The 24,481-nt window shown below is 44.8% G+C and overlaps 1 protein-coding gene across 2 annotated transcripts in view; it reads left to right on the plus strand.

Annotated features, from left to right (window-relative positions):
- The first annotated feature begins 5,481 nt into the window (after nucleotides 1–5,481).
- The window catches only part of SNX10 (sorting nexin 10), a 74,228-nt gene continuing 55,228 nt past the window's right edge, over nucleotides 5,482–24,481 (plus strand). Inside the window, exon 1 of one of the 2 annotated variants that reach the window (XM_054692434.1) lies at nucleotides 5,482–5,515. The gene's annotated coding sequence lies outside the window, so the exon portion shown is untranslated. Of the gene's footprint in view, nucleotides 5,516–6,735; nucleotides 6,842–24,481 lie in introns of those variants that run through there. The other variant, XM_037509548.2, reaches the window with a different exon arrangement.

Genomic DNA, 24,481 nt, shown 5'->3' on the forward strand with positions numbered 1-24,481 from the left:
GATTTGCTCTTTAACCCTACTTCTTGGTATAACACTCCTAAATCCCTTTTTATTTCCAAGATCCCTTGTAGTATTTTTTGTTGTAATGAGGCAACTCTTGGGTTCCTGGATAGCTTTAGGATTAGAGCTGGTCACCAGGAAGTCTAAGGCATGATTAGAAGCTTGGAACTTCCCACCTTCCCCATCCTGTAGAAAGGAAGAGGGAGTAGAGACTGAGTTAACATTTGATACTCTTATGTGATGATGCCACTTACCTAGTCCACAAAAATCCCCCATATCCGGATTCAGAATTTCTGGTTGGTGAACACATCTATGTGCTAGGACAGCGGTGTTAACCAACTCCATGGAGAGAGAAGCTTCTGTGCTCCTGCGCCATGTCCTTATCTACCTCTCCATCTGGCTGCTCCTCTGTTACCCTGAGTTCTGTGAACCATTCTAGCAAATGTTTGAACACAGAAAGGGTCATGTTCAACAAAACTGCTTCTGGTGGCCATTGATTTCTTTATGTAAATAAGTGTCACAAAGTGGAATTCTTCAATATAAACTTGTATAGTATGTCTTTGTATATATGTATTATATTATAAATTAATGCATACTAATGGTTTTTCTCTCTTTTATAAATGGGATCATTTGAAAAAAAGGATCTTGTTGCTAAAACTATTTGAAACCACTAAATGTGACTATTGTTAAGAGGCTAATATAGGAGCCTCCCTGGTGGTGGGACGCAATCTATGAAGCTATCCATAGCCACTGAGGCATGAGTTTGATATCCGGCCAGGGAGCTGCCCACACGGTGCAGCAGACCTCTCCTGACTCACCCACTGCTCCCATCAGCAGTATATTCAGTCAATCTGCCTGTTCTGTTCCTCACTCTGTCTCTGGTGAATCCTCTTACCTCCCACACCTCTGTCCTTACCCCAGTTCTTGTATGCATAAATAAATAAATCTTTTTTTAAAAAAAGAGGCTAATGTATTCTGAGAGAGCTGAGAGTTTGGATAGGAGAATGGAAAGTAGGAGGTGAGTTCCCCTGAGATCTGACCATGATGAAATATATGGGGCTTGGACTTGAATGGCTAAGGGGAAGGGAGCAGGTCAAAGGTGAAGTGACAAAGTTAGTAGATTTGGGGTGCTGAGAGAACAATAGTCCACTAACAAAATGAAGGAAGATGAGGGGCCAAAAGGTGAATGAGCAGTCTCAGTCTCTTCATCTTACAGATAGTAAGCATGTGCAAAACTTTTTTTGAGTCTTTTTTGCCAAGGAGTACATAAGAGAGGTATTTTGGAAAAAAATATATTTATTCAAAGAAAAGAGACAAGGGCTTAAAATGGAGCCAGTGATGCTAAACTCCATATCACCAAACCAAGTCTGAATAGCTAACTTAATCAGTTTCAGCCCCTCCCAGGATTGGAATCTTAAAGTTTCCAATGTGAAAAGAGGTCCACACTGGTGAGGACATCTGCTGGATAGACCTCTGTGTCCCCTAAAGGAAGGTGATCATGCCACGACCATCCCACTTTTATCCTGTCCTGTTGCCTTCTGCCTATAAAAGTCTTTCATTTGTATAGTTTTTGGAGTTCTTCTATCAGAACTAGCTCTCTCAGGTCTCTGCCTAGACTACAAGTAGAGAGATAAAAATGAAATGTCATCTGTCCTTTCCTTTTCAAATTCAGGACCAGTGCTCTCCCAAGCAGACATATTGCCTTCCTATTTTTTTCATTTACTCTGGCTTGGCCTGGCAAGATAATGCCATTGTTTGTATCTCCTAGGCCATTGTTTGTTTGTTTGTTGAAAAGGGTGGGGGAGGCAGGACAGAGAGGAATAATCTCTGAGACTATTGGTTTGCCACTATTCTCGTGATTCTGTCTTCTTCCTACCACAAACGGCTCTCTGATTTCCAATGTTTCATTTTGTTGAAAAACAAACAAACAAACAAACAAACAAAAAAACAGCTCAGCTCTTCCCTGCAGTATGAGACTTCTTAGCTTTGTGGGTCTGTTTTTCCATCTTTGGCTAACAACCCCAACCCAGGGGACCTGGAGTCCAGGTTTCATAAAAAAAGAGACACGGGCAAGGGAAACAGAGTAAAGCCACTTGTGTGAGCCACAGACACTCACATTTTACTGGCTTCCATAGCAGTCATCTTTCCCTAACTCTGGAAGATGTTGCAGAATCTGCTACAGTAATATATACTCAAAAAAGTCCTTAGAATCTCTGGCCAAAGTTGTTATAGACTTTGATTGTCCTTTAGGTAAGAAAGGGGGTGTCTGTGCTATGACCAATACTACTTGCTAATACTTCTAGGAAAGCTGAAACTCAGTTACATTAGGATCACTGAACAACCTTCTTGCCTTCAAAAAGGGTCACTCCTCCAAGGGTGTTTTTCTTTGATTGGTTTTGGTCTTAGGGATCCTGGCTCTGAGGTCTACTCAGAGATCTCATATTGGTAATTAATATTGGGAATTATCCTGCTTATAGTTATTGTAATAATCTCCCTGGTACTTTGTATTCTCAAACCTTTAAATCTTGTCTGCAGCCACTAATCACCAAACAGTAATCTCCTTACGACTGAACCATCAGCGAAGGAATGAAAAGAATGACCTATTTCAAGAAGTGTGTCAAAAGTCCTGATCTAAATGACTCAGAGGATCAGTGAAAACCTTGAGAACTTAAGGGAAGTAGCTGGAAGTAGCACTGGCCCAAGGCCATGCTCTTAGGCTGAGAAGCAAATGAAAATTCAATTGTTAAAAATAAGAAACACCAGGCCCAAAATGGAGTTGTTTAGGTCAACCCCTACCAAAACATAATACCTAATCTAATAATAGTTTTAGCCTCTTCCAAAAATGGTATTTCTTTTTTTAAAGATTTATTTTTATTTTTTAAATACTGAGTAGATATATATATATATATATATTTTATATAGAGGCATGTTTTATTTATTTATTTATTTGTTTGTTTGTTTTGTTTATACAAGCACTGGGTAGTCAGAAGCGCGGGAGGGTGAGAGAATTCACCAGAGCCAGAGCGGGAGCAGAGCAGGCAGAAGGACCGAAGTACACTGCTGAGGGGAGCAGCGGGCGGCAGGAGAGGTCTGCGCACCATGTGGGACCCTCCTCTGGTGGCCGGGGAGCAGGTGGGGATCGAACCGGTGCCGCAGAGGCCGCGGGCAGCTTCCCAACCCAGCGCTCAACCGCTGCGCCACCGGGGAGGCCCTTATTTTTATTTTTATTTATATATTAATTAATTTATACAAGAACTGGGTACAGTCAGAAGTGCGAGAGGGTGAGAGAAATCACCAGAGCCAGAGCAGGGAGCGGAGCAGGCAGAAGGACCGAGGTACACTGCTGAGGGGAGCAGCGGGCGGCGGGAGAGGTCTGCGCGCCATGAGGGACCCTCCTCCGGTGGCCGGGGAGCAGCCGGGGATCGAACCAGTGCTGCAGAGGCTGTGGGCAGCTTCGCAACCCAGTGCTCAACCGCTGCACCACCGGGGAGGCCCCCAAAATGGTATTTTAAACCAATCAATCTGGAATTTCCTGGTGTGCGCTAGTGAGATAATTTGCATAATTACAATTACCTGTTTTTGCAAAAGAAGGGTGGCTTTGTCTGATGTAATCTAGGGAAGCCTTCTTCCTAACTCTAAGTCTTCCATTTTGTGTTGCTCTTAGCAATGCCTTTCTACTTGCTACATGGTTTGCTGTGTGCTGAACTTGTTACAGGGTAGGGAGAGGGGCACCCCAGACCCAGCAATCCTGCCTGTTCTAAATAGGTTCTGCCATCTGCCGCATTAATACAAAACATGTAAGACTTTAATGAGAAGGAACTTTAATACAATTAGTAAACAATACAGGAAAGACAACGAATATAGTTTCTAAATGTAGCACTCAAAGTTACCCATCCTCTCATTGGTAAATGTCCGGCCAAAAAGGGTTGGCCCAAAGAAAGGCCCGAAAACCTTCTCTAAGTCTGAAGCACCTCTGTCAGGGACCACAGAAAAGAATCAGAAACAACCAGACAAGTCTGGAAGGAAAAGAGCAAAATCAAAATCAAGGTAAAGCTGCCATTGTTATCCTCCCCTGGGGTGTCTCACCCACATCTGTTTCAACCAGTCCACCACCAAAAGGCAAGCGCAGTTTCTTCACGTCTCTCTGCTCCATGTGCCTCCTTCAGTCTCCTTCTGGTTCCCCATCCTGCTTCCTTTCTTCTTCTGTTTCTTCCCCAGCTTCTTTTCTTCTCTTTAGTTCCACCCTTCTTTGGGTGGGACAGGGAACCTGAAACTTCCCTTTTCCTGGGGCCTACCCTGTTACAAAGTGTTTAATAAAGCCAATTTGATCTTCAATTTTATTTTGAGGCAATTTTTTGTTAATGGTACCATGACTGTGTTTCTCAAAAGCCAACCAAGCCCATTCATGCAATGTTAGACACACACTATAGTTTGCTTTTCAGTCAATACTTTTGGGCATAGAGACAAGAATTTGAAAAGCACACTTTGATTTTCAAAAGGGATCTCCTTTACATTCACTGCTGCGGTATGTGACTTGAGTGCAACTTTAGGAAATAAAATACCAGTGATTCAGATTCAGCAACTCAGGTTCAGGACATTTTGGTATTTTAGATTCAGAAATTTTGGTATGTAAAGTCAATTTATGTGTGGACAATAAATACACATTTTTAGGTTGGCCTGACTCAGCAGCCAGGTGTGTCTAAAAGGAAAATTTGCGCTTGAAAAGTGAAATATTAGGGTACATTTATTGTTCCGTTATTCAGTTATCCATGAGCAGTTTCAGTGATTATTGCAGTGGTTATCCATGCAAACAGGTGGGTAAGACACAGCCCAAGGCCATCTGTGAAATGACTAATTCGGGCCCCTTGACAGATCTCATTTATGTCCCCCAGTGCCCCATTTAATCATTACAGATTTCAAACATACAGAAAAGTATAAAGAATTCTACAATAAACATCACCTAGATGCTCTCATTCTTGTTTATCACATTATCTATCCTTCTCGCTCCCCTTTCATCAACCTTCCCCATAATTTAGGGGGTGAGCTTAGCAAGCTCAAGGTAACTTTCAAGTGAGACTTCCAAAGGTCAAGCCTGAACATCTTCAGGCTTAGCATCTGGGCACGGAGGGTGCCCACCTCCCCTTTTGGAACTCGCCAACGCGGGAGTAGCAATTCCAAGTGGGTAGCGCCGCGGCGCCCCCCGGCGGCGGCTCGACGGCCACCCAGCCGCCAGCCGGGCCGGGTTCGGACTCCTTTGCCGCGGCCTGGAGGGCGGGGCGCCCGGCCTCGGCGGGGCTGGGCTGCGCCTGGCGGCGGGGGGCGGCCCCCTGCGGGCTGCGGGCGCTGAGCGCGGGCGCGGGGCCGCGGCGTGCGTGGAGAGCGCGGGCCTGCGCTCGCGTGCGTTCGTGTGCGCCCCTGAGCGCTCGCCGCCCCGGAGCCTTTGAGTCAGCAAACTCCGCCGCCTGCCTGCCTGCCGGCCCTGCTGGCCCCAGCCGCCGCGAGCACCCGCCCGCCGGTGAGTGACAGGAGACCCGTCGCGGAGGCCTCCCTGCGCCCCCGGGGCCGGGCTCGCGGCGGGGCGGAGCGCACACCGCCCTCTCCGCGCCGGGGGCTCGGGGCCCTTCCCGGTGCGCCCAGGGGCGGCTCCCTGCGGGCGGGCCGAGGCTTGGGTCCCCCGGGGAGGAGGCCCGGGAAGCTGCCTCCTCCTCAGACAAGAAGTGCAGGGGCAGCAGAAATGGTCGGTTGGTTTGTCCTGGGAAAACGTGGGACTGTTGGTTCAGGTGTCACGGCTGGAAAGACACCGGGGAGAGAGGGTGGCCGGGGGCCGAGACGGTGTTCTGGATGCCAGAGAAAGTGCGGTGGCACCTCACGCCAGGCCGGATTTGAGTGGGCATTTATTTATTTATTTTTTCAATTCGGGAGAGGGTAGTCTTGAGTTTGGAAATTGGGAGGGGACAGGCTGTGAGACTGAGGGAAAAGGCCCTGGAGGAAATCCACGATAACTGATAAGGCAAGCCGGGTCTGGTGCCTCGGGAAAGCAACAGCCTGCTGTTCAGTTCTGATGTGTCATACTTCTGGTAGGTTACACGGGTGATTGAGGGAAATGTGACGGGGACGTTGAGCAACATGTCCTGCTTTTAAAGGAAGGGCTTCTACTTCTGCAAATCACGTTTCCATATCAGAGTGAAGGAATGAGAAATTCGGAGCTGGAAGAAGGCTTTCACGTGATCGTGTTCAAACCTTTCATTTTATGGACGGCGAAACTAAGGCTCCGGGAGAGGAGTCCTTCAATCAGGTGGATGCAGAAACAGGCCTCGATTCCGGGGACCTGAGCTTGCCGCCGCAGAATTCCCCTGTGGGGGTCCTGGGGCAGTCTCAGGGAGAGATGCGGGGCTTGGAATACGTCAGCTTCCCCTCTTCCCGGAGCGGGTGGGGTGAGCCGGTGAGAACTGCCTCCTGCCTGTGTGGACCCAGCTCCTCTGGGGCTCCACAGTGGGAGAACAGGGGAGGTGCCTCTTGTGCCGCATCTGCCTTCACCAGCAGTGATTCCTATTCCTAAGCCCCTCCCATTTTTTTTTTTTTAAGGAAAAAAGCAGTTTTGAATGAAGATTCCGAAAAATACATTTAGACGTAAATGTAGGAAATTGTGAAGTATCGCGGTTAGCGTTGACTTGTAGGTAACCAGGCATCCTTTTCTTCTGTTTGTCTATTTCATGCACCATTAATAGCAACGGAGGTTGCTGTCCTGGTGAGGGGATTGTTGAAAGAGCCTGGACACTGCACCTCACTGGCGGCTCCCTTGACTGGCACCCTGCTTCTTTCCTCGCCATTCTGGGCTGTGGTAGGAACTTCCTCTTACTTTACTTAGGGGGAGACCTCCTGGAGTTTGGTGTCCTGAAAATAGAAATAAGAGCGATTGCTCTTTTCCAAGTAGCATGTATTAATTAAAGACGAAAGTGTGTATTCTACAGCCTTCTACCTGACTTTTCAGCACTTTGATGTCTTTCCTCAGCTTAGGATCTCTACTTTCATTTAAAGCGGTTGCCTTGCTAGTTAAACTATTGTGGAAAGTGGCTTCTTTTTCCTCTTTCAAAGTCAGGGCTATGGTTAACAACCACCTGTGAAGGACTGAGACCAGGGTGTGCCGTCTTGCATTACAAAGAGTTGCAAAGAAAGGTTTTGGCCAAAGTGATGGTTTGCCTGGATGGGGAATATTGCTAACTTCAGACTGTTATCACCAACTTCTTTCTCCTAGAAACCTAATAGGTATGAGTCAGCTTTTATGTTCTCTATGCTCTGTTCAAATAAGAGATTATATGGGGTAAGAGTTATAACTTCTGGTTTTCGACTCATTGGACTTGATATCATGGCACATTCATTTGCCAGCAGAGCTATTATTACTGGCAGGGCACTTAACCTCTCTAAGTCTGACATCCTTTATTCAGAAATTTTAATAGGTAATGGTAATCCCTGCCTCCTAGAATTGTTAATATCAACAGCTGACATTTATTGAGCATTTATTATGTGCTAGGTTGTGAAAAGAGTTTTTATATGGCAGTCTTACTAATCTTTACAACAAACATTATGAAACAGATTCTCTTTACATCTGGGGAAACTAAGGCATCAAAGTATTTATGACTTCCCTAACTCATCAGCTCATAATTTTAACCACTAGCAAATTCCCAGATTTTTATAGTAGCTAATAGTTAGTTAGGGCTTAGTGTGTGTGTCAAACCCTTGAAAAAGGTACTTTTTCCTTGAAATAGGCACCTTTTTTTAAATTTCCTACTCTCTTCCCACCATTTTTTCCCCCTGCAGATTAAGAAACTGAGGCACAGAGCCCAAGTCACAATTGGTTAGTGATGGAGCCACAATTTATTTATTTATTTATTTAAAAGATTTTTTGCAAGTATTTATTCATGCATACAAGAACCAGGGTACAGGCCAGAGGTGGGGAGGGGGTGAGAAGATTCACCAGGGACAGAGTGGGGAACAGAACAGGCAGACTGATGAAATACACTGCTGAGGGGAGCAGCAGGTGAGTCAGGAGAGGTCTGCTGCGCCATGTGGGTATCTCCCTGGCCAGGGATCAAACTCGTGCTGCAGAGGCTGTGGGTAGCCTCATAGGTTGCGTCTTAACCCCTTGCAGCACCAGGGAGGCCCTGGAGCCACAATTTAAACTAGGCTTCCATCTCTGGAATAAGTACTCTCAGCTTCTTGCCTGTGATTGCACATAAAGCTTAACCAGGCCTAATTGGTATTTCATTTATTTTTACTAAGTAACCACTCCTTCTTCCCTCCCAGTCTCTGTGGAGGACCTGCTTTTAGTTCTGTAAACAGTTCAACTTTGCTTAAGGTTTTGTGATTTTTGTATATGTTTCTGTTGTATTCTTTGTTATTTTTAAAAGCTGTGGTAGGTCTCAGTGATTTTTTTTTTTTAAGATCTTATTTATTCATTTATACAAGCACTGGGTGCAGTCAGAAGAGTGGGAGGGTGAGAGAATTCACCAGAGCCAGAGCAGGGAACAGAACAGGCAGAAGGACCGAAATGCACTGCTGCGGGGAGCAGCGGGCAGCAGACCTCTCCTGCAGGAGAGGTCTGCGTGCCATTTGGGACCCTCGCCGGTGGCCAGGGATCAAACCGGCGCTGCAGAGGCTGCGGGCAGCTTCACAGCCCAGCGCTCAACCGCTGCGCCACCAGGGGAGGCCCAGGTCTCAGTGATCTTGACCCTGGGAATACAGAGAGGCTTTAGGGACTGTGAATCCCTTGAAAATGTATTATATTATACTCATGTGCAAAAGTGTATTATTCTGGGCGAGAGAATCCATAATTTAATGTCAGATTCTTAAATGGTGACCCATCCATGGTGGAAAGAAAGGTTAGTAATGACTGTTCTAATAATCTCACTTCACAAACGAGGCAACTGAGGCCAAGTGAAGAGACAGAACAATTTAATCTGAACTACATAGCTAATTAGTAGTAGAAAGGGCAATAAAACTCAGCTTTCCTTACTTTTGGTCTCTATTAAATCTATCACATACCACTATTTCCCTTTGGAATAAGTGGTGCCAGGTGAATAACTAAGAAATGCCAGAAGACTTCCCCTGCTCCCCACTAGGCTGCCCTAGTGTATAGGAGACCAGCTAAGCTTCCTGGGCAGGCCCAGAAAAATACAACATCCTTTGGCGGATCATCTTGTTAACTGAACCACTTTACTATCATTTAGGATGGGACTATGCAGCCCTGACAGATATGGAGGGGAGAGATGAAAATTGGGGAGGTGAGGAAAGATTCAGAACACACATTGGTAGACACAGGGAGGCCACTCAGCTCTCTTAGTAGAATTGTAAGCGTTGGCAGTTTTCGCTGAGAGATTTTTAAATTCAAATAAAATTCCATGAAGCCTGAGGTTTCTGTGTAGTGTATGAATGAATCACTGGGAGGTCATGACACCTCTTGGCCAAAGGTTGATGTTCCAATGACTAAACAAGACTGAGAGGTCGTGAGATCTTTATTATTTAGGCCAGCCCTATAGCTTCACTTAATTTTTACAGACTGATAAAGCTTACCTGAAAAAAATTTTTTTGGAATGTGTTGTTCAGCCAGAATTCAAAACATACAGACATGGTTCCACTGTGAAAGTAATAATAGTGTGTGATAAAATCAACACTGGTGCGGCCTGTTGGGACAGTTCACTATCCACGTGGGAAAAAATGAGTTCTCTGCCTCATATTATTCCCCAAAGTAAATTCATTTAAAGGGTTAATGTCAAAGCCTAATTGTAGATAATAAAATATACACATAAATATTTTTTAAAGCAACTTGGAGTTGGAAAGACCTTGCCAAGTTTAATAAGACTCAGAAACCGTAGAAAAAATATTGATCTCCATGAAACATTTTTATAAGGAAAAAGGTGTCATGAACCATGTTAAAAGGCAGATGACAAATCAGTAAAGCAAATAGTTGCAACATGTATTAATAGGCATGAACTCTTAGATAGCAATAGGAAAAAAATAATCCAGTAGAAATATGGGCAAAAGCTATTAGTAGATAATTCACAGGTGTGTGTACGATGCTTGCCCTCACTAATAATCAGGTGACTGTAGATTAAAAACAACCATGAAACCATTTTTACTTACTTGTTGAGGGTATGGGAAAATAAATTGTCGTGAGATGTGTAAATTGGTACAATCTTTTGGAAAGGTACTTGGCAGTGTTTATAACATTGAAAAAATTATGTTCTTTCTAATGCATCGAGGACTTTACCCCTTGGAAATAGTTGCCTACTTGAACAAAGGAGAAAGTTGCCATAAATGAGCTGATAGGGAGAATGTCCATTATGTCCATTATATATTCATGAATGAAAGCAAAGTGCAGCACTGTAGTATGATCTCATTTTTTTTGGCAGCAGGGAGTGGGGGGAGGAGGAAGTGGCTGCCAGATATCCAGTTGTAGACAGTCATTACCTTTGGGGTAGATTTAGAAAGGGCCTGGTAGTAAGGAGCATTTCACCTGTAGATTCCTATTTATTTTTTTTTAAATTTTGAAATGATTTTAAACTTAAGGAAAAACTACCAAAGTAAACTTTTATTAAAAAAAATTATATAGTGGGCCTCCCCAGTGGCACAGCGGTTGAGCACTGGGTTGCGAAGCTGCCTGTGGTCTCTGCAGCGCCAGTTCCATCCCCGGCTGCTCCCCGGCCACAGGAGGAGGGTCCCACATGGCGCGCAGACCTCTCCTGCCGCCCGCTGCTCCCCTCAGCAGTGTACTTCGGTCCTTCTGCCTGCTCTGCTCCCCGCTCTGGCTCTGGTGAATTCTCTCACCCTCCCGTGCTTCTGACTGTGCCCAGTACTTGTATAAATAAAAATAAATAAATCTTTAAAAAAAAAAAATTTCTGTAGTACTGGGGGAAACAAAGGACGGTACCTAAAATGCCAGGGATAAAAAAATGACAAAATGACTTGTGTTATGAGGGTTCTCTGCCTAGAGCCTTTAAGCTTGGCGGACTGAGTAAGAAATGGTCTTCACTTGCTTGGAGGGCCAGTCTTCTGTATTTTAGTTGAGTATTCCCAGCCATCTTTCTGCTACTCCTTCCAAGAATTGTGCCCCAGCCTCCACTCCTGAAGGTTGGAATTGTATAAACCAAGAACATTACTCAATTCAGGAGTGTATTTACTCTAGATTATGAGGTCTTTCAGCATTCACCTCTCAGTTTAGTTTCATTTCCTGGGTCTAGTTTTGTTTCCTACAAAACTAGTTCTACACCTCTCATTGGTATTATCTCAGAATAACTCCTCCCCTCTCCTCCCAATGGCCCACCTTTTTAATTTCCAACTTGGGCTTTCTCAACCTGGGCTTTTACAGTTTGGGTATCATATTATCTTTATGCAGCTAAAAATCTGTATATTCTCTTGCTCTTAAGAAATCTGGCTCATTAATAGGGGGATTTATAAGGAACTACATATGTAGATGTCCTTGATTCCACCCCTCTCCCATAGCCTGGATACCCTTAGATAAGGAAGGGAAGCCTTTTGGATTTAGACCAGAAATTCCTAAATTCCTATTAGCTGTCATTGTGCCCTCTACTAGGATGCCCTTGATTCCTGGAGATGGATTAACAGAAAGGGGGGAGGTGAATATAGGGGCCACCAGAGGACAAGATGGACTTTGCCTACGTCCAGCCCTGTGTCCAGGGACCTGATAAAGCTTTTGATTTGTTTCCAGGAACATTTTACATTTATTTGGCATAGTGACATATTTTAGGAAAGAGATGGGGACCGACATCTATGCAGTACTCACCCCACACCACACTCTGCTCCAGGATTTTGATTTACATGCTATCATTTAATCTTACAAAATGGGAATTAACACAGCCATTGTCTGCTGCCCAGAGATATTTTATGACTTGAATAAGTCACAAGGCAGAATTTGAACCCACAGCTGCTCCCATGTCCATCTTTTTTTTTTGACCTTCAGTGCTCTGTTTTAAGGTTCTCACCATTGTGTTTGCTTTTAGGGCCCAGATGGCATTCTTTCTGATAAAACAATTAAAGGAAAAATCTTGAAGCTACACCAGGTACCTCATTAGCCTCAGGTAGAACCCTGAGGCATGCATTTCTGAGCCTCAGACATACTCCAGGCAGGTTGTAAAGGTTGGGGGTTGGGTTATCATAATTTTTTTTCTCTGACATCATGGGAAATCAGGACATTGTCCTGGTTACTTACAAAAAACTGTGAGGTAGATGTAAAACTTGAGAGTATTTAGCTTTGAGATCAGTGGTGGTACAGAGTTATTTTCTTCTTTTTTTCCCATCTCAGGTATGCATTTTTCTTCTTTGTGCCTATTTATGCTGCCCTGATTCCACTGAGGTCCCTGTAGTATTTGGCCAAAGTTCCCAGGGTATCAGAGAAAACATGGAAAGACACAGCTCAAGCCTTGTGAGTCCTGAACATTGTGCATGGGCACCTCCCTGACCTGGACTTGAGAGACCTCCTTTGCACCCAGGAGACAGATCCTACCTGCCTGACACCAGCAGTAACAGTGTGAGCTGCCACCTCTGCAGCTCTGAGAGGAATCCTGCATTAGACTGTTTTCCAGCCAGACGACCTTCCTCTATCAGCAGCCACCCTCTCCTGTCACAGTCTGACTCAGACTGCCCCATCTACGTGCAGCTGGGACTTTCATGTGATTTGTGCTCATTTTGCGTGTTGTGTGCTTTTACCCTTCATTTTCCCCCAGCACATCTTTCTACAGAATGTACATCCAGGATTTCTGTGACTCCCTGGTTCCTGGGACCACGTTAGCCTCATGCCCACAAGGGCTGGGCTTGTCAGAGCCATGGATCCATCAAGTCCAGTTTTGCCACGTGTAGGCAGAATCTTCTATTTTTGATTGTCTCAGAAATGAGAAAGAGAGTGAGAGAGAACCTTAAGGGAAGGAGATTAGAAGCAACATGTTGATTTAGATTCTTATCAGCCAGTTTTGGGAGTTTGCGTGCATTGGCTTCAGCTCTGTTGGAGCGGATCACCTAAGGACCTTGCAAGGCTTTATCACTTACTTTTCTTTCAGGTTTTATAGTATGCTTGCTAATTCATCCCTTTGTCTGTTAGCTGTTGCTGGATATAAGGATTGGATATATACGGAAGAGAGACCCCCTAAAGTTAGCATTGGCGGTGGGAGGCTTATGGATGGAGGCAACTCTCAGCAACCACTGGGAACTGGAAAGTTTGAGGCTGAGGTCGCCCTTGCCCCCTCCGCTGTATTTTCCACGCGTACGTGGCTTGAAGCAGCTGGCTTGGCCCCACATGATTTTCCATTCAGGTGCTCATCCAAGTGCTCCGAGCGTCTCTCAGGCCCCTCGCTATACCCGCCTTTTCATCTTGTGTGCTGGAACACCCATCTCCAGCTTTCTTCTGAGTTTCTTCTGCTACTTCTGCTCCATCTGCTCCCTGCACTCTCCCCTGCACTAATTGGCAGCTCCTCAGGACTGCCCTGGGTCTCTTCCTTTTCTCTGCCCATTCTCTCTAGAGCTGTGGTTTTCCAGCATTTTTATGCATGAGAATTATCTGGGAAACATTGAAGCTGATTTCTGGGCCTTTCTTCCTAGATAATTTAATTCAGTAGTTCTGGGTTGAGACCTGGGGGAAGGGGTCTGTTTTTATTCCTGGGTGATCCATATGCAGTGCCCAACACCGTACAAGTTGGTTTTACTTCTTTTTCTGACTATTATTTGAAAAATTTCCATAAATATTTTTTCATTTCTGTGACTTTATTTATTGATTGATTGATGTTTCATACTTTATGAATTGAATTCATTAAACTTTATGAATTGAATAATTATTAAAATTTTCAAAAACAGGTATTATGGCTAAAGAAACAAACCCTGTTGTTACCTGTAGAAACTCTGTCTATTCCATTATGTATGTGTCCATTACAATGTCATTTTCTTTCTCAATATTTCAACAAGCAGTAGGAGTAGTATTGAAGATATCAGTTGAATGCCATTAAAGAATAATCAGATCTGTTCAAACTAGGTATATGTTATTTACTAAAGTGATAGATTCTGACTTTGGGGAAATTGCTGGCCACCACTTATATATGATCATTAAGAACTAACATTAGACTTATAAATTCTAATTTCATCTTTTACAGACTGAGGAAAGAGATTAACAATTTTATCCACATCAGCATGCTCGTTGTGAAGGATTGATTCCATCTCTTCAAATAGTTCTTTCTCCAGTTTCTTCATGTTGTCCAACATTGTTTTGGCTTTTTCCTCATTATTATCTGTTACTTCCAATATCTGTTGTTGATGTACTTGGTAGGGTGGGTGTCTTCTGTCAGGCTTATTGTTACAATGTGGCTTCTTTTTAACTGGCTCATCAAGTTCAAATATTGGTGAACTGGTATCCAATAGTTGTGAAATATTTGGCACGAATATGAAAGGCTTAAAAACAGATCTTTCAGGATCAGGCGTCCCTGTGAAGAAGTGAACACAAGGAAGACGGGGATCTTGAGGCAACACCATTTCTGTGACTTTAAACCACTGATTCCTTGATGCAGATGTCCAGCTTTGTCTAGTGAGTACCAAGCTTGTACATGTAACATGGAATTTGGCTGTGGCTCCTTGGATGTGTCATAGACATCTTTATTTGCCAAATATTGTTGATCATCCCCTGCCCAATTTTGCAGGGCCTAACACCTAGATAGTTTGGGGGCCTTCTTTAAGAAAAAGAGCACCACATTGTGAATGCAAAATAAGCTAAAGGGCCATGGAGGTGATCTGTGTGGGTGTGGACTTAGATTTGGACTTCTTTAGCTTCTAGGTCATCCCTCTGCTTCCTGCTCTAGCTTTGCCATCAGAATAAATTCTTATTGCACTCATTGTCCAGGCCAGAAACCTGGGAGTCATTGCTCATCTTCATCCCACATTGAGTCAAGGTGTTGGCTCTTGTCACAGTTTGTCTACTGCCTTCCCACTAGGTCTCTGGCTGACGTCATTTTAGCTTCTGATCCAGCCTCTCTCATTCCATTTCTCTCTTCTCCAATTGAATTTCCCAAAGGCAACCAGAGTCATCTTTTAGGAACATAAACTGAAATATGTTGCTCCCCTGATTTACTCAATCCCTCTTTGGGTTAGAGGGGTGTCACACTGCATGACCTTGACTTTCTGGGGACCAGTTAAAATTCATTGACCAGCAAATAAACTTTTTCTACACAATTTATTTGTATGCAAGTGGGGCTTGGGTACCTTGTAAAAAATAGGTTTTTGCCTTCTCAACTGTTACCTTCTCAACCTTGAAATGTGCTTTTGTATTAGCTAATTTGGATTCATTTAGAACACCCCTTGCCACCAAAAGAAAAGAAAAGAAAAGAAAAGAAAAGAAAAGAAATGGGTGTGTCTGGGGAGGCATACCCACGTTGCCAGCTACCACTTGCTTGTCTCATCTTTAATTTACACCCTTTCACTGACTGAACTTGGGTGCTATGTAAGACCCTCAAAGCACAGGCAAATTGGTGGTGAATATGCGTTTCCTGGTTTTCAATACATTTCTCTGGTGATTAGATGTTAAATAGTAAATTCACCCAAACGGCAAATTCAGACCATGTTTTGGGGAAGAAAGACACATTTCTCTTTTAACCCAGGTATCTGTGCTTCTGCTGTTCCTTCGAGGGCTAATTAAGCTTGGTGAGAACCCACAAGCCCCCGCCCCAGGGAAATCCAAACCTCTGCCCAGGTTTTCTGCTGATTCCCCCTGGGTGTGGGTTTTTTGCCTCTTCCCTAATTCACTTGGTCTTTCTCTTTTACCTTGCTCTAATTCCTGCTGTATCGAGAAATTCCTTTATAATGGAGAAAGTCGCCCTCCATGTGCTTTGCAGCGTGGTGGACTTTACTAGGTCATGGAGAAGCCCACCTTTGGGGCTCCTTACTTTCTTCCCTCTCCTGGGTTCCTCTTTCTGCCTCTTGGCACTGCCCCCCCCTCCACCTTCCTCCATGCTGTCCCAGGAGCGCCAGAGCCTTTGCCCTTTATGAGTATGGGTACTCCTATTTCCCCTTTTCTAAATTGCAAACCCAAGCAGTTCAAAGTATAGGGCTGAACAAGGGGCTTTGTGTGTAAGAAACACACTCTCCTTGGAAGTTACAAATACAAGCACACAAAAAAGGTTTCTGTTACAAGGCAATTGTTTTCCCCTTGTTTAATGATATAGCAGTTCCTATTGTATAGTGACTAGGGAGAAGACAACTGTATCTGTAGCACACCAGGTCACTGCTGGGCAGGACTTGAGGGCAGTGTTACCATAGCCATGGCTTCTGGTGTCTTGGAGGAGACTGGAACCTTTTGTATCAGCTTGACTATGGGTGATCAGACCCTCAGAATCAGGGCTTCTTCTTCCCAAATGCACGGGAGAATTACTATGCCAGGAAATCAATTTAATGATTTATAAGGAGGCACAGACTGGATGCTGGCTTTTTCTAGTTCACTCATTACCCTGATGGTCAGGAAACCTTGAAAAACTATGACCTCTCTTTTGAAAGCTTTGCCAACCCAAGTCTGGAGACAGACACGTGTCAAATGCCCTTGAATTACAGTCAGTACATTTGACAAATTGGGTTTAAAAAATAATAGCTTTGGCATTTTACTCACTTTTTTTTAAAGGACTTTATATGTGTCTTATCTTTGCCTTTTTGGATCAAGGCCAGGCATTGGATATCCATAGGTAAATAATTTGCCACAGGGAATGGCCAAGGTGTGTGTTCATATGCATGGGCTGGGTTTCAGAGCATATAGATTTAAAATATTCTGCTCTTGCAAATATTATTATCCCATCTGCCAAGACAGATACTTGAAGAGAAATTTTTGTAAAAGGTTTATTTATTTATGCATACAAGAACTGGGGTGTAGGCCAGAGGTGTGGGGGGTGGGGTAAGAGGATTCACCAGAGACAGAGTGGGGAGAAGAACAGGTGGTTCTAATGAAATACACTGCTGAGGGGAGCAGTGGGGAGACAGGAGAGGTCTGCTGCGCCATGTGGGTCACCTCCCTGGCCGGGGATTGAACTCATGCTGCAGTGGCTGCTGATAGCTTCATAGTACTGAGACTTAATCCCCCGGAGGCTTCATTGAAGAGAAAATTTTTTTAAAGGGACAAGTACTCTGGTCACGAAGAGACCTTCACATCTTATCCCTCAGACATGGACAGTAATTGACACAGTGAGTGCCAGGCACCTGCTTTTATATTTGTTTATTTGATCTTTCCTGTAGATCCATAAAGTGGACAGTTACCTCCTTTCAGCAGTAGTGGGAAATGAGTCATGAGAAGGTTAAATAATTTTCCCTGGCAAAGGGCTGATTAGCGATTTGGCATTGCACAACTGCAGGCCCTTTCCCGTTCACTGTGCCCCTCCTACTCCTATGGGGGGGTGGGGGAAGGTACTCCTTGCTCAAAAGTAAAATCTCCCTTCTTGCTTGTCCCTCAGACTACTTTCCATTTCTTTTTATCTGGACTCACTTTGCTTTGGACGGATTTGAACTTGACCAGTAGCTTGCAATTCTGACGTGTAAGAAACTGAAATCGCCTCCCCCCAGTAGCAGTTTTTTTGTAACAGAGGTGACAGGCTTTGTGGGAAGGGTGTTATTTCCAATGTGTTGCAATGCTTTTCCCTTTTGAAAGAAAATTTAGCACTCAGTTTAAGAGAGGACTATTTAATGCTGACTTTTGTTCCTAATTTGCACACCGGTACCCCTTTCTTAGGCCCAAATTGTTCTACAGAAGCCTAAAGACTGTTCTGCATCCATGTCCTATCTCATCCTCACCTGTTCTCAACTGAACTCACCTTACTCTCTCACCTCTGAAAAAAGGCCCCCTGTCCAGCCTCCTCATTCTGCTGGTCACCCTCATCAACTTCAGTCAGCAGACTTGTGAGTCATCCTTGACTCCCTTTCTCCATCACGCTCTCATCCAAGTTCATCTCTTTTTTTCCTTTTTAAGTTAGACTTGATTTTTTTTTAAAGATTTATTTATTTATTTATACAAGCACTGGGTACAGTCAGAGACACGGGAGGGTGAGAGAATTCACCAGAGCCAGAGCGGCGAGTAGAACAGGCAGAGTGACGAAGTACACTGCTGAGGGGAGCAGCGGGTTGCAGGAGAGGTCTGCGCGCCATGTGGGACCCTCACATCCCCGGCGGCCAGGGATCGAACCAGTGCTGCAGAGGCTGCGGGCAGCTTCGCAACCCAGCGCTCAACCACTGCGCCACCGGGGAGGCTCTAGACTTGATTTTTTAGAGCAGTTTCAGACTTACAGCAAAATTGAGTACAAGTACAGAGAGATCCGACATATCCTGCCCACCCATCTGCCCCACTGTTAATATCAGCACCAGAGGGCCACATTCTTCACAGTCAATGAACTTACAAGGAAACATCATCCTCACCCCAATCCATACATTACTCTTGGTGTTTGGTACTGTGTATGTTTTGACAAACATGAGATAGGTCCAGCACGATAGGTCCCGAATACTTTTAAAACTAGAAAGCTGCTGACAGCTACGTAGAGGCCTGCACTAGCCAAATTTGAAGATGAGAGACACCCCTTCAGGGCTCCGGTGTCCGGCCTTAGAGCACTGCTTGTGGACAGTGCAAGCAGCAGCAGGTGAGGGGCATTTTACCGCTCACCACCGGTGTCCCCACTGGGGCACAGGCCGCAGACAGAGGCCTGCAGTGATGGCGGCAGCGTTGGATCCTTTGCCATGCTGCTCCAGGGCATCCAGCCCCTGGATGAGGGTTGCAGGGAGAAGCATGGGGCCCCACTGGGCCAGCTCCAGCACTGTGACCTCCTCCAGCTGCAGGCAGTAGAGAGATCTGTGAAGTTGCAGTGGGGCTTCAGTGGGAGTCCACTCTGCAGTGCTACTGCAGGCTCCCCACTCTTTAGGTTGTTATACTGGCCCCACTGAAGGGCTACTGGGTGCAGATCTGTCCTCATTGAGGCCAGCTCTGGCTGTGTCTCCTCAGAGCCTACCAACCCTGAGGTCAGGGCAGGCTGGTTCTGTGTGGGCACCAAATTCCCTTTTATTTATTTAAAGATTTATTTAGTTATATGTAGAATAACTGGGGTGTAGGCCAGAGATGTGGGGGGTAAGAGGATTTACCAGAGATGGAATAGGGAGCAGAACAGGCCGATCTACTGAAATACACTGCTAAGGGGAGCAGTGGGCAAGACAGGAGGTCTGCTGGGGCATATGTGGGTTAGCTTCCTGGCTGGGGATCAAATTCAGGCCACAGTGGTGATAGCACTGAGACTTAGGCCACCAGAGAAGCCCCTCCCTTCTATATTTGGTGCCTGGGTGAGCAATGAGCTGATTGGTGCTGAATGGTCCAATCATTCTTGTACATCCTGAAAGAGGATATAAGGTAGGGCTGGTGCCAGCTTGGGACTCTCTCTTTCTCATTCTGTTCCTGGCCTATGAAGAAAGAAAAAAGACTCTGTTTCTGACGTCTAAAGAAGAAGAATCAACAGCCAACCTCCCAAGAAAAAAGAGAAGCCAAAAAACTTCACAGAGAAGCCAAAGGGCTTTGGGGGCCACCCTCCAGCCCTGCTTCTGACATCGCTGGAAAGGATCCCTGGATCTGGTGTCTCAAAGAGCTGTTTATTCTTGGTGTAGGCAGCAACTCACAAGGAGCTGTAATGCTGGTATTTTGACACTGCTACTGGTGACTGGTAGTGACCAGCACTACTGGCCAGTGCTACTCATCACTGTTGATGAGTGACTGGCTCTCTGTGTCTGGCTCACCTCTGAGAGCTTTTAAGTGCTCCTGATCACCTGGCATCACCTCTAGGTGCTGTTGCCTCTGTTACTGTCTGGGCCAGCATCTGGTGCTGTTCAGACCGGTCTTCAGATTGTTGTCGTGGGCTGCTGCGGTGTCATCTCAGTGGCCCCACCTGCAAGCACCTCCAGCTGCAGTGAGTTGGATTCTAGCCTGCTGCTTGCCAGTGTGCCACGAGCTCCGGGCCCTTGTTGACAGGACAGCACCATCTTGAACGAGCGACCTTTTCTTTGGGACTTCTGGACACTATTTGGGGTGAGATAGCTGGTCACTTGTGGCCTTAGAAGCTCTTTTCCCCGTTTGTTAAATAAACCCAGTTGGTTGTTCCCTGAACCCGAGTGTACTTGCAATTGTGTACATGGGTGAGAACCCAGAAACAGTGATCTGTCCTCTATTGGGCACTGCCTTTTGAGGCTATAGCCCTGGTATAGCCTTGTTACAGGACTCTCTCACTTTCATTGCCCAAAGAATTCTCTGTGCTCTCCTTATTTCTGAGTATACTTTTCATTCACCTCCCCGCTGCCCATCTTCAGTCTATGATCTTTTCAGTTGGCTGGTGCATTCATTAATTCCATTCTCTTTCTTGTAGCCCTGTTACCAGTGCTGTTTCTTTTCACACCTTCAGTGAGCCTTGCATTACAAGTGAATTGTTTCATATCTGTTTCATAATTATTTCATATTTGGTCATTTCTAGGTCTTAGCACTCAGGGACTATTACTTAAGTATTAAGGAAGTATGTTTTACTAGGACCATCCCTAGAACTATCATACAATAGGCTCTCAGTGATTACTTATTAAGTGGAATTATCATTGTACTTTAGTTATTCTAAGGAGATCCTTTATAGCTCTGGCCCTGAGGAGGTCTGTCATTGGAATGTACTGCCCTTCTCTCAGTATTTTTTTCTGAAAATGGGAAGTCATTTCCAAATGTTTGGGTGTTTCCACCTTCATGTGTGACATCAGTAATTCAATAGATTAGGTCACCTTCTCTACTCATTACTGTTCTTAAAACATTTATATCTAAGGACGTAGCTAGGATGCTGTGTTCGAGGTTGGGCTAATGTGTGGTAAGAAGGGTGAGGCCTTTCATGAGTCCTTCTACCTGGATGCAGATTCTGGGTCCTTCTCTTACTAGCTTCATAACCTTGGACACTGTTTCCTTATATGCAATATTGGAATAATAATAATTCTTGGTGGGGCTGTCTTGAGGATGAATTAATTCAAGTTAGAGTATAGCTCAATGCCTGGCACATGATTGTTATTTTTCACTTTGGTTGTTACTTTTGCTTATTAGTGGCATAACTTTAACATTATTTCCCATTCAGATTCCCCATTGTTCACTGGAGCTAGGTCAGGAGGAAAGATAGAAAACAATAGAGGGAGACACGTGGGCTTGAAGGCATTCTACTCTGGACTGAGGCTGGCTCACTCAGTGCTTTCTGTCCCCACGAGGTAAATAAATGATTAGCTATAGCTGGAGGAGATAGGCTGGCAGGAGAAACAGGGCCTCCTGTTCTTAGGCCCATCCTTCCATCCCATGTGTTTGGACTGCTGAGAAACTTGATTGATGGTGATGCAGAAATGGAGAAAATTAACTAGGACTTATTCAATCCAATTTAATTGACCCAATTTTTATTGGGCATTTACTATATGCCAGGCAGTGCTAAGTGCTAGAGTTATAAAGCACTATTCAAATAAATGATTTGGACAAGGTCCCTGCCCTCAGGGCACTTCTCAGAGGACAGACAATACACAGGAAAATAGATTAGTAGATAAAATAATATAGACTTGGTAAATTCTAGGAGAAAATAAAAGGATCGAGTATTACAGAAAGGCCCCCCGGAGAGGTAGCATTTGAACCAAGACTTGCAGGTGGGTTGAGTCAGGTTGATGGTGAGATGGGGGGATGTCAGAGGGAACAGGCTGCACAAAATGCCCTGGGTGGGAGTTTCAGTACTGACCAGGGTGAGCTGACACTATGAATGTGCCGATGAGTTCAGACAAGGGGTTGATTGAAGAACCAAGGGGTTTATGGGGATTGTGCAAATACAGATACTGTCCTCAGAACAGTGGTTTTCAAAGATTTTCTATCATTGGTCCACTGAGGGAGCATGTGTTCCTGCAGTAGGCAAGGATGGGTGGTATGGGAGGACTAGGAGATATACTTTGAGAAGGGTCTCCCATGATTTGGAAATAGCTGACCTCCTCGTTCTGAATTGAAAAGCACACCTCTTCATGTTCCACTTAAAAGTCTTAGGATAGAGGGACATTCGTAGCCCTTACTTTTCAATTAATTTTGCAGGTTTATATAGGCACACTGTAGGTACATGAAATTCTGACAGTTGATGGGAACATTGGCATCAGCATTTGAGGGTGAGTCTTATTTAGTTGATCACTGTGTGCCCAGTTAAATCCTGTTCTTGAGTGGAAAAGTTATTAATCACATTCTTTTGAAGTTATTTATTTAGAAATGACATCGGAGATTTCCCTTAAGATTTTAATGCACATGGATGTTTTCCTTTTGTTGAGAGGCAGGATATGGGAGAGGAGAGAACAGCTTCTCATTCAAGAGCCCTGCATTTGAGTCTGGACCACACTATGTGGTTTTGGGTGGTCATTTAATCTCTGGGTATTGGGCAGTGTACATTGTTAAGGATGAAGCATTGGAAGGAATGTATGCGATGCTACCATTTATCGGAGACAGGAAAGAGGAAGTTTTTATTCTATACTCTTATATTTTTATATTTTGAAGCAAATATTAAAAATTAATAAAAATAAAATAGAAAATAAGAAATAGAAACTTTAGTAGTTGAGGTGAGGGTTAATAGATTCATTAGCATTGTGTTTGATCCCTAGATTATCAAGCACTATTTTTTTTTTTTTTTTACCATGTACTATCACTATCACTGTTTGGGAGTATTGCAAGGGGAGTCTGGGTTAATTTGGGGACACAGAATGTACATGACAGAGGCCTATGGAAGGGCCATATATTCATGCGTTCAGGGCCTGGTGCAGCTGAAGTATGATGGGGATTCAATTTTGTTCTTGTCAGAGGACCTTGTTTTCAAGGTTTATCTGCAAAGATTGTGGCAGGTAGAATAATGGCCCCCAAAGATGTCCATGTCCTAATCCCGGGAACCTGTGAGTATGTTTCCCTGCTTGGCAAAAGGGACTTTGCAGATATGATTAAGTTCAAGACCTTGTGATGTGGGGATTATTCAGGGTCCTTGAATGTGGAGAACCTTTCCTGGCTGTGGTCAGAGGTGTGACCATAGAAGAAGGGTCAGGGAGATGACAGGTTGCTGACTTTGAAGATGGAGAAAGGGGCCATGAGCCAAGGAATGCAGGCAGCCTTTAGAAGCTGGAAAAGGCAAGGAAACAGATTGTCCCCTAGAACCTGTAGACGGAACACAGCCCTGCCAAGGCTTTGATTTTAGCCTAGAGAGATCTGCATTGGATTTTTGACCTACAGACTGTAAAATAATAAATCTCTGCTGTTTTAAGCCTCTAATTTGATGACAATTTGTTACAGTATCCATAGGAAACTAATACAAAGGTGATGTAGGAATAACCTCAAAACTTTTTTTTAAAAAAAAGATTATTTATGCATATAAGAGCTGGGGTACAGGCCAGAGGTGCAGGGGGTGAGCAGATTCACCAGAGACAGAGTGGGGAACAGAACAGCAGGACTGACCAAAATACACTGCTAAAGGGAGCAGTGGGGGCAACAGGAGAGGTCTGCTGCACCATGTGGGTCACCTCCCTGGCCGGCGATTGAACTCATGCTGCAGAGGCTAAGGATTGCTTCATAGTGCTGTGCTTAACCCCGTGTGCCACCAGGGAGGCCCAACCTCAAAACTTTGCTCTCACAGACTTTCTGATCTAAGAGGCGAGAGAAGACAAGAACCTACTCAGTCTTTACAATACATGGATATGGAAAGTAGAATTGAGGTGTGCAAGGAGCTGACCACAAGGGAGTCAGGAAGGTTTGGGGAGAATGTAGTATGTCGGGAGCAGGGCCTCTGAAGCTGCCTGTGCTGCTGAATCTTGACTGCCATTATTAGCTTGAGGAGTCTCTTAATCTCTCGGTGCTTCAGTTTTCTAATCTGTAAAGTGGGGATAGGTAATAATGCCCCCTCAAAGGCCTGTTGTACAGAGTAAATGAGCTAATGTGTGTAAAGTACTTGGGGTAGTTCCTGGCCATCCTCAGGCTTGTGCAAATGTTTACTGTTGGTAATTTGTGCTAATGGATGGGTAAGGCAGAGGCAGGCAGAGAGAGGTGGTGAGGCATCTGGGGACTGCAGGCCCACTCTCAGGGAAAGGAAGAGGAGGACTCTTATCTGAGGGGTGGGAGCACTTGGAGGTGGGGGGCAGGAAGTAAGGCGGTTCAGGAGCATGGAGCTGAACAGATGGTGGTGGTCTTGGAAACTGATACAGCAGAGCACCCATTTAGTGCCCTAGAGGGTTCAGCAGATAGGATGATAATGAACAGAGTAGGGAGCACTGATCATTTTCTTTAAGTGGGGATTCTGAACTCTGGCTCCAAAATCTTCCTACTTGCCTTGTTTTCCCTGCTCCATCACCCCAAATGGGCTGATGTTTCACCAAGATGACCACTCCCCATTCACTGTCTAGTTTTCCCTGCTACCTACAGATG

The sequence above is a fragment of the Talpa occidentalis genome, unplaced genomic scaffold (genome assembly GCF_014898055.3).
Source record: "Talpa occidentalis isolate TD23 unplaced genomic scaffold, MPIMG_talOcc4v2.1, whole genome shotgun sequence".
Lineage (NCBI taxonomy): Eukaryota > Metazoa > Chordata > Mammalia > Eulipotyphla > Talpidae > Talpa > Talpa occidentalis.